The 13563-nt window shown below is 39.9% G+C and overlaps 1 pseudogene; it reads right to left on the reverse strand.

Moving 5' to 3' along the window:
- Positions 1 to 10343: 10343 nt before the first annotated feature.
- On the reverse strand, positions 10344 to 12061 carry LOC114822773 (probable disease resistance protein At5g63020; annotated as a pseudogene).
- Positions 12062 to 13563: the final 1502 nt, after the last annotated feature.

The raw sequence follows: 13563 nt of genomic DNA on the forward strand, positions 1-13563 counted from the left end.
CCCCATTTATTTTAAAATAATTGTTTGGACCTAAATTGGTGAGCCAAAGGGCCCACCCCTTTTATTTTGTCCCTCGGTCTCTCTCCTCTCTGCCCTTCCCTGTGTTCTCCCCTTTCTTTCTCTCTCTCTCTCGAAATCTTCTCTTCCTCACTCCCCGATCTCACACCTTTCGACCCATACCCGAGAGCACCCACACCTGCAACTACTCTACTCGAGAACATCATCATCATCAAGCATTACTTTGGTCTCTCTTCCATTGCAGCGAGATTGGTGAAAGCAGAGAAAATGATCTCCGGCGAGTTCCTTGTGGTTTCGACGATAGGTAAGCCTTGGGACTTCTCTCTCTATCTCTGTACTATCTATCCCTCTGTCACTTGAAAACCTTATCATCCCTCCATCTTTCTCTTGAACCGTGATTTCACACTTACAACTGCTCTCGTCCTTTTCTCTCTCAGCGTGTGAGGCTCGACGGAGCCTAGGAAATCCCAGCGAACTCGCGGGCACCCAAACCCGAATTTCGAACACCACCGGCCGTTCCATGGTAAACCAAGGGTATAACCTCGCTCCCCTCTCTTTTCTCTTAAATTTGATGCATAAATTGGAGCTTAGGGTGTATGTTTGTAGTTGGCTGGAGCTGTAGAAGCTCCGGTGTCCTTCTCTGATGAGCACCAGGCCTTTAGGCCGTTCTCAAAGGCCACAGGCCTTAAGCCTGCTTTTGTTTAACCCCTAAACCTTTCCAAAATTAGGCCTTAGGGCCTTTTCCTTTTATTTGGGGTTTAAAGCCCGGTTGTTGGTAACTAGGCTTGCGGGCCGTGCCTTGTGGGTGTGTATGGGTCGTGTGTGTGTGTTGTGTTGTGTGTGTTGTGTGTGTTGTGTGTGGGTGTACGTCCGTGTGTGTGTGTGTGTAGTGCATGCATGTGTGTGTTGTGTGTGTGACACGTGCGCGTGTGTGTGAGTGTATGTTGTGCTATGCATGTGTACATGTGTGCTGTGCATGCATGTGTGTGTGTTGTGTGTGGCTTTGGGCTTAAACCCAAACCACCCTTTTTATTCCTAGGCTTATCCAAAACCAAAACCCTATAGATCCTAACCTTATTTAAACCTAAACCCTAATCCGGATTCAAGCCTAAAACCCATTTGACCTAGTTTGACTGTTGACCCCCGGTCAACGTTGACTTTAGGGTTGGCTTTTTGGGTTTTCGTCCGGGATCCTTCTTAGGGTAATTCGACTTCCTGAACCCATTTCCAATGTTCGTTTTCCTAAATTCGACCATTTAAGTAGAGTTTGACTAAATGTGCTATTTATGTGCTTATGGGCAATTATTGTGACGTTTCCGTCTTCGTTAGTGGCGTAGCTTTTAGCAGCTAAGTACTGTGAGTGGATCCCTTCTAAAATTACATGATTTTATAATTTAATTGCATAAATGATTAGCATGCCTACGAATTTATGATTCGATTTATGTTAAGCCTGTTTACTGAATTTATTGATTTCGTCTCGTGTTTTTGGTGAGGAATTAAATGTTAGCCTATTTTGAGCTATATTTTAATATATCGTATTTTCTATAAAAACCATGATCTGGTAGACTATCTGATAGATGACGATAGGATGCTAGAACATGTTTTAGAAACTCCTCTTTATAGTATAGACGATGGATGACTTTATACTATGAAGTGGTTATTTATGAGAGGCGTAACTATTTGTGCGTACCTAGATGACACTATGCCGCCTGGGGCGAGGATCTGGTGTTGGCATTTAGGCCTGGAGAAATAATCCCTAGCTACGGGCTGAGGGACATGGAGTAGGCATTGGGCCGGGATTTGGTAATCTCTGGCTACGGGCGTAAAGACCACAGAGCAGGTATTGGGCCGGGAGTTATATTTATTCAGTGATCTTTCTAGCAGCACACCGCGCTTACGAGACGATCTATGATGCGTTTATTGTTTTGATTTCCGCGATGTTTTTCCGCGATATGACTGTTGGAGATATTTTTGGCATGCTAGGTTTTTATTAAATCCATCACTTATTATGCTAGTAGTTTTCATTATATAAATTGTGGGGGTTAGTATTTTGATAACTGTTTTATTATGTATGTATATATAACTTGGTCTACTCACCCTTGTTTTGTGCCCCCATTCAGGACTTAGGATCAAGGCACCTAATCCCGGCGTCAAGGCACTTCCGCAACAGCATCTTTGAATCCTCTCGATGTATGACCCACTTCTTTATTCATTCAATTTTATCTTAATTCTTTTTAGTGATTAGGTTTAGTTGTATGCTCTGAACACGTTCCTAAATTGTTAATTCATTGTATTTTAAATTCATAACCCTTATTTATTTCTTATTCTTATCTTTTGTATCAATTAATGGTTTTCGTCACCCTCGGGTGTCGGCTAGCATGTGTCTATCCTAGTATTCGGGGAATATCAGGGTCAGGGTGTGTCAATAATTAAGTGGATAAGTGTAAAAATATCGCCCTCTCACAAAAACGATATTATTGGCGAAATATCGTCGATAATATCGATATTTTAGACCATGCTTCCAACATAACTCGTTTTGACAAAAATTTTGACGTAGTTGACGAAAAGGACCATAATTACACACTTTGATGAGTTGAGGGACCCTAATTATATAAATGGTTTTCCAACATAACTTATTTTGACAAAATTTTGAAGAAATTGATGAAAGGGACTATCTACACATTTTGATAAGTTGAGGGACCAATGGTAATGGATTTTTAGTTGAGGGACCATTGCTCCAATTTGATTAAAGTTCAGGGACCCTTACTACAATTTACGTTTTTAGAAATTATTTAAACTCTCACTTTGAGGGAAAAAGCCCAATGAGGTATGTGCTTTTATGGCCAATTAGAAGTAAAGGTTGGAGGGAGGACCAATTAGAAACAAGAAAGGAAAGAGCAACCAATCAGAAAAGGAGGGAGAAATAACCTTCTCTTCCCGTCTACCCATTCCTGCGTAGCAAACCGGTTTTGACCTGGTTCTAATTCCAGCCAATTTCTGCCAATTTTTAGTTGAAATTCACCCATCCAACACCCACAAACTACTCCATAACCTTCCCTATATCATTTCCACCTAAAGTCAAAGGAAATTTAGGTGTAGTTTGGTGAAATGCCCACCATGGGTGCTGCGGGAAACCTTGTCAAGATTCACCATTTGTAAAATGATTTCATTCAATTACCACTACCATTAGACTCTCCTTGAACCCAAGAAAAAAACCCAAACAACCTTGGAGACGTCGGAGCAAGTATGAAGTTCGAATCGAAGCACACCCAATTCTAGGGTTCCGGTGGTTCGTGGACGATTTCAGGTGTTTCCAGGAAGAATTGGCCTTAGCCACAGGTATGAAAATTACTCCCCTCATTGAGATCTATATGTCTGTAAAATTTGGTAATTTTTGGAATTAGTTGAATTTTCCAGCGAGTCAGGGCGGCCAACCGTCATGTACAGCGGCGCATGGGCCGAAGTAACCCTTGACCTTCCGAGGCTAAATTTGATACCCCAATTCCATATGTGAAGTTTGATTGACAAAATCTCGTTGTATGGCTATAGATTTGATGGAGACCACCACTTAGACATTATATGAATCGATGTTCAAACCGTTGGATCATCATTAAAATTTAATATGTTATAGTACGTAATATTTGAGAATAATAGAAACTTACGGATCGGGAATCCAACATACGGATCTTCCCGAATTGGATTTATAAGTTCGTAAAATAAAACGTCGACTGCCACTTGACTTCGTGATTGGCGGAGATCCGACCGATGGATCGTAATTAAAATTTAGTGTGTTGGTCTAGAAGCATAATGTGGACCCTAGGAAGTTGCGTGGCTGAAATACGATGTGTGGATCTTCCGAATTAAATTACTTGGGTGTGGACCCCACAGTTAATTGAGAGTTGACTTTTGGTCAATAGGTCTTGAACCATTTAAATTACTAAAATTAGTATTACTAGAGACTCAGTGAGGCTTTGCGGATTTGTCTTGGTGAGTGACTTTAATATATGTGATATGGTTATTACCATGTTTTCTTATATTAGTATCCTTTGTGGATACGACTTGGTTTTATAAATGTGTTTTATGTTAAAATGTGATTTTATAATTGGACATCGATCTATTTTTATTAAATATGATTTGACTCATAGATTGGAAATATTTGTGAAAAGGTGATTTGAAGTGCATATTGAAATGTTTATGAATTGTGTTGTAAATATATATTTGAAATGTTGAGAAATGTGAGGGCTAGTAGAGGACCGTTACCCTAGTGTCACGAGGTTAGGTGACACCGAGTCTGCACCATGTAGCAGTGGTACATGGATGGTCATGCTTGGTTAATCCGCGATGGGGGACCATATTATTTATGGATCGCGCTTGGTTAATCCGCGATGGGCGATCTTTATGGCCATGTATATTTAGGAGTGATCATGCTTGGTTAATCCGCGATGGGTGATCACTGCCTAACAGTTCTGTAGGTGTGACTCTGCTTGGATGGGAGGTCACTACCTACTTGGTTATCTTGACCCTACTTGGTTAATCCGCGATGGGGAGTTACTAGTGATCCTGCTTGGTTAATCCGTGATGGGGGACCATATTATTTATGGATCGCTCTTGGTTAATCTGCGATGGGCGATCCTTATGACCCTACATACTTAGGGGTGATCATGCTTGGTTAATCCGCGATGGGTGATCACTGCTTAACAGATTCGTGGGAGTGACTCTGCTTGGTTAATTAGCGATGGGGGGTCACTACCCACATGGTTACTCAGGGATGGCTCTGCTTGGTTAATCCGCTATGGGGGGGAACTTCTTGTTTGGTTACTTATGTAGGCTTCGGCTGAACTACGTCCCTCTAGCCCTAGTTTTTATTGTACATATGAACGATGGATTTTGAGAATCTTGTGGTTTGAATTAGAAAAGCCGTTGGATGTCTGGGTGACTCATTCGGAGTTTTCAACGACTTGATTATGATTTCATAAAGCCTGATTCTATACTTGATGTTTATAGATTGTGATTGATGATCTTTTTTTATTGAATATCACATACTTGTATTATTGTCACTCACATGAGCTTCGCAACTTAACCAAGTTCTAATTTGCCCAGTGCACCATTTCCATGATGTAGGCACTGATTTTACATGTGACAGGTCTGGGTAGATTACGAGAAACTGATTGATATTTTGGTTCCGTTGAGTGGTCCAGAACCCGATGTGGTTGGATTCCGTTGAGTAATCCGGAATCCTTACTCTTGCTCATTTCCATAAGGTTAGTCTAGAACCCTAGACTCGAGTGAATCGGAATTACCCACAATAGATCATATGAATACAAATTAGAATTACCATGTCATTATTCATAATCCAAGTAGGGAATTATATAGAGTTCCTTGGTTAAATTCGTGAAATGATATGGTATCGCATTGTTTGATTAATTGACGAGATTGTGGAATGACGTTGGATATGAGTGTTGTTATTATGATTATTTTAGTTGATCAATGTTTCTAGAGAATAATATTGTGCATTGTTAATTCTTTAATATGTTACACGCTATGAATTGTGATTTTATGTGGGAAACATGATGATTGATGTGATGGATGAAGTGGAAATGTTAATCGTCATGTGGGATTATTACGTTGGATATCATTGTTATTGTTATGATTAGACTTGTTGATAAATATGGCTAGAGAATATGATTGTGCTTCGTCGTTTGTTCTTTGAAATATTGCATGATATGCATTGTGGTATATTGTTGGGACATAGCGAATTATGTGATGAATATTCGAGTGTAGTGAAATAATGAACTACGAATGGTTTGATCCCTATTTAGGGTATGTAGGCAGTCTAACGAGGATGTTAGATGCATCCATAAAGTTTACGAAGAATTATTGCGTAGTTGGATCTTAAGTTGTGTTTTGCCATTTCCCGAAAGCGGGGTATGTAAGAGATACAGGTATTTGGTGACGTCACGTGTCGATCCTGAACGTATGTCGGGATCGGGGCGTGACAAGTTACCCCACTCTAGCAACCATTAGCTACTGAACCCACAAAAAGTGCACTTCAAATCATCCTTGTTTTCCCGAGTGCCTTGCCGAGAGCTTTCACAACTTTCTTTTTCAACAAATGCTCCCCCTGGGTTACATATTTCCAACCATCCAAGATCACCACTAGTATTCTCCCCCTGGTGATCGGAAGGTGATGGAATTGAAGCATAAAAGAACTCAGATTCAGAAAAAGAAACATCCATGGTCACATACATATGGCGAGTTTCAGGGTGGTAGCACTTATACCCTTTATGTTGAGGAGCAAATCCCAGAAAAACACACCGATGAGCACATGGATCCAACTTACTACGATGAATCTTGTGAATATGAACATAGGCTACACACCCAAATACACGAGGGGTAAGAGTATTGATTAATACTACGGGAACAAATTCTATTAACACTTGGAGAGGTGTACGAAATTCCACAACCCGGGATGGCATACAGTTAATCACATACACAACATAGGTGACAGCTTCAGGCCAAAACCGTTTAGGTACAAACGTACCAATAATTTGCAAGAAGTTTGGTTATTGCATCGTCGGTTAGGACATGCTTCATTTGGTTATTTAAGGCGTATGTTGCCTAGTTAATTTCATGAAATAAAAGAATCAAACTTACATTGTGAAGTATGTATTCTCGCAAAGAGTCATCGCATGTCGTTTCCTCCTAGTATGAATAAAAGATTGCTTCATTTTGATCTTGTGCGCTTTGATGTTTGGGGTCCCTCTCTCGTTAGTATTTTGTATGGAATTAAATGGTTTGTTAACTTCATTGATGATTGCACTCGTATCATTTGGATTTATGTGATGAAGAATAAAAGTGATGTTAGTATGGTGTTTTGGTCATTCTCTCAAATGGTTGCAACACAATATTCCTTTATTATTAAAGTTCTCCGCTCTGATAATGGAGGTGAGTATATTGGTTTCGAGTTGTTCGGCTTTCTTCGGGATTAAGGAATTCTACATGAAACTACTTGTCCTCATACCCCACAACAAAATGGGGTTGCTGAGAGAAAAAACCATTATATCCTGGAATATTGTATGGTGATCACCACTAGTATTCTCACCGCTTTGGGCCGCGCCCTCACAGTTTTATTTCTAGGAACTCACGCAAGAACTTCTCAGTGGGTCACCCATCCTAGAATTGCTCTTACCCAAACTTGCTTAACTTCGGATCAATTGTGAACCGTAGTCTAGTAAACAGGAGATGCTTCATACCCAAAAGCATACAGAGCCAGATTTTAAATATCTTGATTTTCTGTATCTCTGTTGTCTAGGGATTTTAGCTGTTATCTTCTAAATTTTATGCACATTATTATTGTAAAGACATTTTCAGTTTACAAGATATGGTGTGGCACTATCACATGAATGTAACTAGCAAAAAATAGTTTGGTTAGTGTGAACTACGTCAAATCTTATTTTCAAGTGCAGATAACCTCAGAAAATTCTCCTTTGGCTATGTATTCTTGGTTCTCACACGTGTGCGTTTGTTTGCGTGCATGACTTTGCACTCTTCTCGCAAACTAAAACTGTGGCGACACAACAGCGACTTAAACCCATGTTGTGTTTGGGCTCAAGATGACCCCTACTGGACATCTTTAGTTTCATATATAGTAATAAGAGGTCTTAATCTTCACATGTAGAAACAGTAAAAGAAACAGAGACTTACTTTAAGATTTGATGAATATCAGAATACACATCGGTAGGCGAGCAACCATGCTATTGGTAACAGGTATTCCATGTTCGTGTCTTTGGAATTGGCGCTGGTCCGGATGAATTTCTGTCTTTACGCTTTTGATGACCTGCACTCGAACTCTACACCTCTAGGATGGAAAGAATCACTCAGATGTTGTAGATATATGATCTATGAAGAATATGAAACATGTTCATATCCTTCACATTGTGGAATATCCTAATTTGGACGAATTTGAAATTGATTGTGCAGAATGAGCACCTAATGATCCTCGGATGTCAATGATGACGAATGACGAATCACATGTGCTTCTTGGCCTTCAGTTTGTACAAAATGCAATCTTGGAAGAAGAATGTCCAGCGCTGACGAAGCTGCCACTTAAAGAGGACTGAAGCATTCTACGTCACTTGGCCGACAATGGTGGCCGGAGAGTCTGCTGTGAATTGTATAAAAGTAGTAGAATACATGATTTTCTTAGAGCCCAATGTGAGGTTCAACAATAACAATATACACAAAGCTCAAAATGTATAGGACCGTAAAGTGAACGAAAAGAATGATAGAATATGGAATTTCGAAGTTTCGAATATCCAAACAACATCACAGTATTGAATATATTATGGTATGTACCTGTATACAAGCATAATCATCCTCCTTGTTCTTACGTAAGGTCCTCTTGCTACCTCACTTAATATCGCGTCTAAAGCAGGGAAGAAAAACATTTCGAGCATCTTCGTCCTTCCACTCTAAGGAAGACCACCAGTATTCATGTCCTCTGATTACAATATTGCTCCCCTCAGCACTTGTGGAGTTGAGTGGAAGCTTTCTCAGCGCTGTACATGCAAGTACCTTGATTTCTTTCAAATACAGAAAGGGCAAGGCCTTATCATGTATGCTACTCAGTCGTGGAAGCGAACTCAAAATCAGAATGGTATGTTTTCCAAAAGGGTTCAGTTCTTGTACCACATTTCCAACTCCATCCAGTCTTTCCAGATTGATTATTTTCTCAATATCATTGCAGTCATCTACACATAAATGGCTGAGATTTGGAGCAAAAATGAGCCAAGTCATGTCTATGAGATCTAGGCATCGTGATACTTCTATGAACTGAAGGCAACGGAAGCAATTTTGTTTTATCATCATCAAATGCCGTGTTGGATAGTGGCCAAAATTAGTGGCCAACTTGTAAATGCTTTTTGATTAAATAAAAGAAAAAAAAGGTGGACAACATCATTGTGTCCCTTCCTTGTTTTGGGGAGAAAAAAAGGCACCTTGTCTAAAGTCCTTTTTATTTGGCCCTTTGTGAAAGCCACGAGATAGTGGCTAGGTTTTAATTAGGGCAGCAGCTGCCATTTGGGAAGAGTAGCAGAAAAATAAAGGCAGCAGCAGAGACGAGAAAGAAGAAGAAGTGCAGCAGCCCCATTTTGAAGAGAAGAAGAATGTGCTCTTCTCTTTGGTTAGTAATCATTCATCAAAGTTGTATTTGTTGTATTAGCTTTGAGCTTTATATAGAGAGAAAATTATTCATATTATTTCCTTCTCTATTTGGTTATTTGGTGTGTGAGAGCTATTGGTTGTATTAGGGTTTTGGGTTATGAGATTGCCAACACTTTGTAAACTCCCATTTGGTTGATAGTGGATTATTGGGTGAGCTCCTACTGCTCCGAGGACGTACTCCAGTTAAACTGACTGTTGAGGAACCTCGTTAAATCTTGGTGTCTTTAATATTTTGTTCTTGCATTTCATTTGATATATTTCCTGTGGGTTGTCAAGAGTTGGTTCCATAAGGCTTGGTGCTATCCTAGCACAACATGTCGGGGATCATTGGGTGCTCGTCCTGCCCAATAAACTTCCAATTGTTTCCAATTAGGAGTATCCCGAATATAAAGGGTATCAAGATGTTTCATATGCACCAAAGAAGATATGTCTAAAAAGCTTGCTTGGTTCTTGCCATCCGAGAGCTGTAGAGTCTGAATGTGGGTCACCAATTTGTGGTATCCGATCAATTTTTGCAAACAAGAGCTACTTTGTACGCTCAAAGTCAAAACGTCAAGGTATTCCAAACTCTGCATTTCGTCCATCGGGGCTCCTTCACCGCCAACAAGAATTCCATCTGAAAAACTACATGCTAACTATAGAATCTGAACTTTGACTGTGATCCTTTCTGAATTGACTGAGACGAGATCGTAACTGATGAATGTGAGCATCGGAAACTCCTCCAAAACGTAAGAAGCTTATATCGGCGCAAAATTGGAGCAAATAAAGCACGCCATGGAAGATAATTGGAGCGTTTAAGTTTGATAGGCACCATACTTCCAATGTTTTGAATCGTAAGAGAGGCATACGAATTCGAAGAAAACGAAGAATTTGAGGGATTAGGGTTTGGAACCTGCACCGACGTACGAGGAGAAGACGAACCAGATGGAGACGCCATGACAAATCACAGAAATAGAGACCAAATTAACAACACAGAGGTTGCGATTGAGGAAGAATGATGAAGAATTTCAGGAAAATTGATGAAGAAATCAGAGATTGGGAGCAGGAGCGAAGAGGATCGAGAGGGGGAGAGCCGGGAGGCAAGAACGGAATGATACCATATAGAATCTGAACTTTACTCTTTTATTCGATGTAATGAATAATTACAACAATGTTAATATATATACTTGTGGGCTATCTAACAGATTACACTAATGCCCTTAACCAATCTAAGAATATACAAATCTATTTAACAACAAACTTAATGTCTAAACTTTAGCTTCTTTACTAACATCCTCGGAACTTTTAGCATTGGAAAACTTGATATTACATTTTGTGGAACAAAATGAAGCTCATCCATATGCTCCAAATTCAAATATTTTAGCCTCACACAAGCCTTTAATTCAATCTGCAGCGCTCTTACACCAGCTCTTGACAAATTTAGATGTTGTAACGAAATCAGGTTGGAAACGCCAGACGGCAATTTGGTTATGTTCAGATTTTTAGACAAATCCAAAACTCGCAGAGTAGGCATATGATCGGAAAAGCCATCAGCAATCATATTCAAAGGACCTTCTCCACCTCTAAGAAATAAGGTCAACAGATTTGGAGATTTTGGTGTTTCAACTAGGCTTTTAAAATGACTACCAACCAATGATACCCTTCTAGTGTTATTCCATTTCTTCACATGCGGTGTTCCCTGGAGACCTGTATGCACGAGGACACTCTCATTTTCTTTCCCGCAGTCACAAGCTAACCACAATGCCATGTCATGAATTAAGTCATGCATTTTTACAAAATTTCCTTCTTCTTCCAACAAACATACTCTTCAAACATCTCCTCACACATCCAAAAATATAATAAATCATCTTTACTTATCAGGAAATCTTCCGGAAATAGAGCACAATATAAGAAGCATGATTTGATTGTCTCACTGGGTAGATTATCGTGACTAAATTTTAAAGGAGGAAATACCTTGCCTCCCATAACGGAAAACTCTGAGGCAGATTCCTTTAGAACTCGAATTGCATGATTCCATTCGTGGGGTGTTTTCTTGCACGTCATGGCTCGACCAACTGTAATCAATGCAAGTGGCAAACCGTCACACTCATTCGCCACGACTTGCGCAAGTTTGGGGATATCTGGATGACTTTGAAGAGCTTCTTTGCCCACCTTCTCCTGAAACAAGGTTCATGCTTGGTTCGGCATTAGGCACGGCACTTTAATCGTTATTTGAGCATCCATACAACTACATATATGCTCCAAACGAGTTGTGAATATGGTCTTCGACTTCTTATTGTCAGCTGGACCAGTAATCGCTGGATTAGGAATCCCAACTTTAGTCATTTCAATTGGCTCCCATATATCATCCAATAATAGCACAAATTTCTTCTCACTCAAGAACTTGAAGTTTGTGGTCTTTTGAGACCACGATCCAAATCACAAGATCAAAATGGTAAGAAGTACTAAAGGCGAACTTGTAATGGATTTTGGTAAGGAGGGTGGTCTTGCCCACCCCTCCCATTCCATATAATCCAATTGCTCCCACCTGTTCATCTTCAACATATCTCCAGACCTGATCAAACATTGACCCCATCCCCACTGTTGGTTCAGTAGGCATTTCATGGACTACACCTACCGGTAAGCTTTCTGTTGCCACCTCTTCAAAGCTTCCCTTGCTTTTCAAGGAATCCACTTCCACCAACATTTTAAACACTTTTTTCCGTACTTGTAGCTGGGAAAGTAGTTCTTGGAGCAGTAAACTCCGCTACATGATTTCTGAATTTCTCGATCTGCACAATTTTGAACTTCTCTGACTCATGTCTCAATAGTTTCCGCCCTTTTAATCCATAGTTGTACCTTGTCCAAGTGCTTCATTGATGTCTGAAGCTCAGCAACCTGAACCCTTCTCACGACATCATTCTTTAAAGCGGTCAGTTCTTGCAAAGAACGATCCAGATTCCAGAGCTTCAAGGTTTTGTCCGAGCTTGCTGATGTAGTTTGCTTGTTGACTAAGGAACCCCCAGCAGCAGAAGTTAGCTGTGGGATCGCAAGATATGGAGACTGAGAAAATGTTCCCCATGGCTTGCAGGAATACTGAAAAATGAAAAGATGGTACTTTTGTTTGGGAGAGGAATTAGGTAAGTGTTTTGTTTTGTAAACAGGATGATATGTGGAATGAATTATTTCAATGCCTGTACGTCTACGTGGTGTCGGTCGGGCTCACCAGAAACTTCAATGTCACTTTAATCCGAAGACCCAATAATTCACTCTAGACTTCCAGATACTTTTTAGGATTCATGTTGTGAATTGAGTTCTCGTATCAACAAGGAAATTTGCAAATAGGGTTTCCTTTGAGATTTAATGTTTTATCGAGACAAGTTTCAGGTCATTTGAAATTAAAGGAATTGGATGTTTTCATTTTTTTATTTTTTTTCTTTTCGCATCAAGTTATGTGTCGGTCGGGCTCACCAAAAACTTTATGCCACTTTAATCAGAATACCCGATAATTCCGGTTTTACCCCCGAGTATTTGGCCTTTATTCCATCTTTGCCCATTTGTCTTGCTGTGGAGATGGTGACACGTGGGACTCCCAACCTCCTCTACCTTGGCCACAAGTCTAGTGTTTCTAAATTGGTGTCTCTTATGTGTCTTATTTCTATCATTTTGATATATGTCCTCAACCTTAACCTCAAATTTAATAGTGTTAATCTTTCAAGAATGAATTAAAAAAAAGTAAAAATTGATAATTAAAAAAACAACGCATTCTCGATGGTCATTCACCGCCAGCAAAGCCTCTTTTACTCTTCCCTCTCTTTCCGATGAACTCACCCACTGATTATTAATTTTACTCTTGGGTTTCCTTTCCCCTCTTTGTGTGTTCACTTTCCCTTTCATATATAACCGTCAAATCCTCCCCAAATTTCTTTCATTATTTTCAGGATTTGTTAGAACTTTTACAGAAGATATGTTCTATTGGGATTTTCAACCAAAACCCAGATTATATCCCTAATCAATGACATTATTCCTAAGAAAATTAGCAATAGATTCTACCCAAAAATTAATCTGACAGAAGTTTGATTTGACTGTGGATATTGAAAGGGAATATAATTATTTCAATCTTGGGCCAAGAGAGAAAGAGAGATAGAGGGAGGATCCGAGGGGAGGCTTTGGCGGCAACGAGTAAGAGTGTCCAGAGTTGGGTTACTGGCGGCTAATGAGGTTTATCTGGTTGCGTGGACATCATTTGCTAGTTCTTTGTTTTTTTTTTCTTAAGTGTAGATGGAAGAGGCTTTGGCGACATGAGTTGGGGTAGCCGCTCCTGGAATGGGGTTGGCCGGCGTG

This window comes from Malus domestica, chromosome 17 (genome assembly GCF_042453785.1).
Source record: "Malus domestica chromosome 17, GDT2T_hap1".
In the NCBI taxonomy this organism is placed as follows: Eukaryota; Viridiplantae; Streptophyta; class Magnoliopsida; order Rosales; family Rosaceae; genus Malus; species Malus domestica.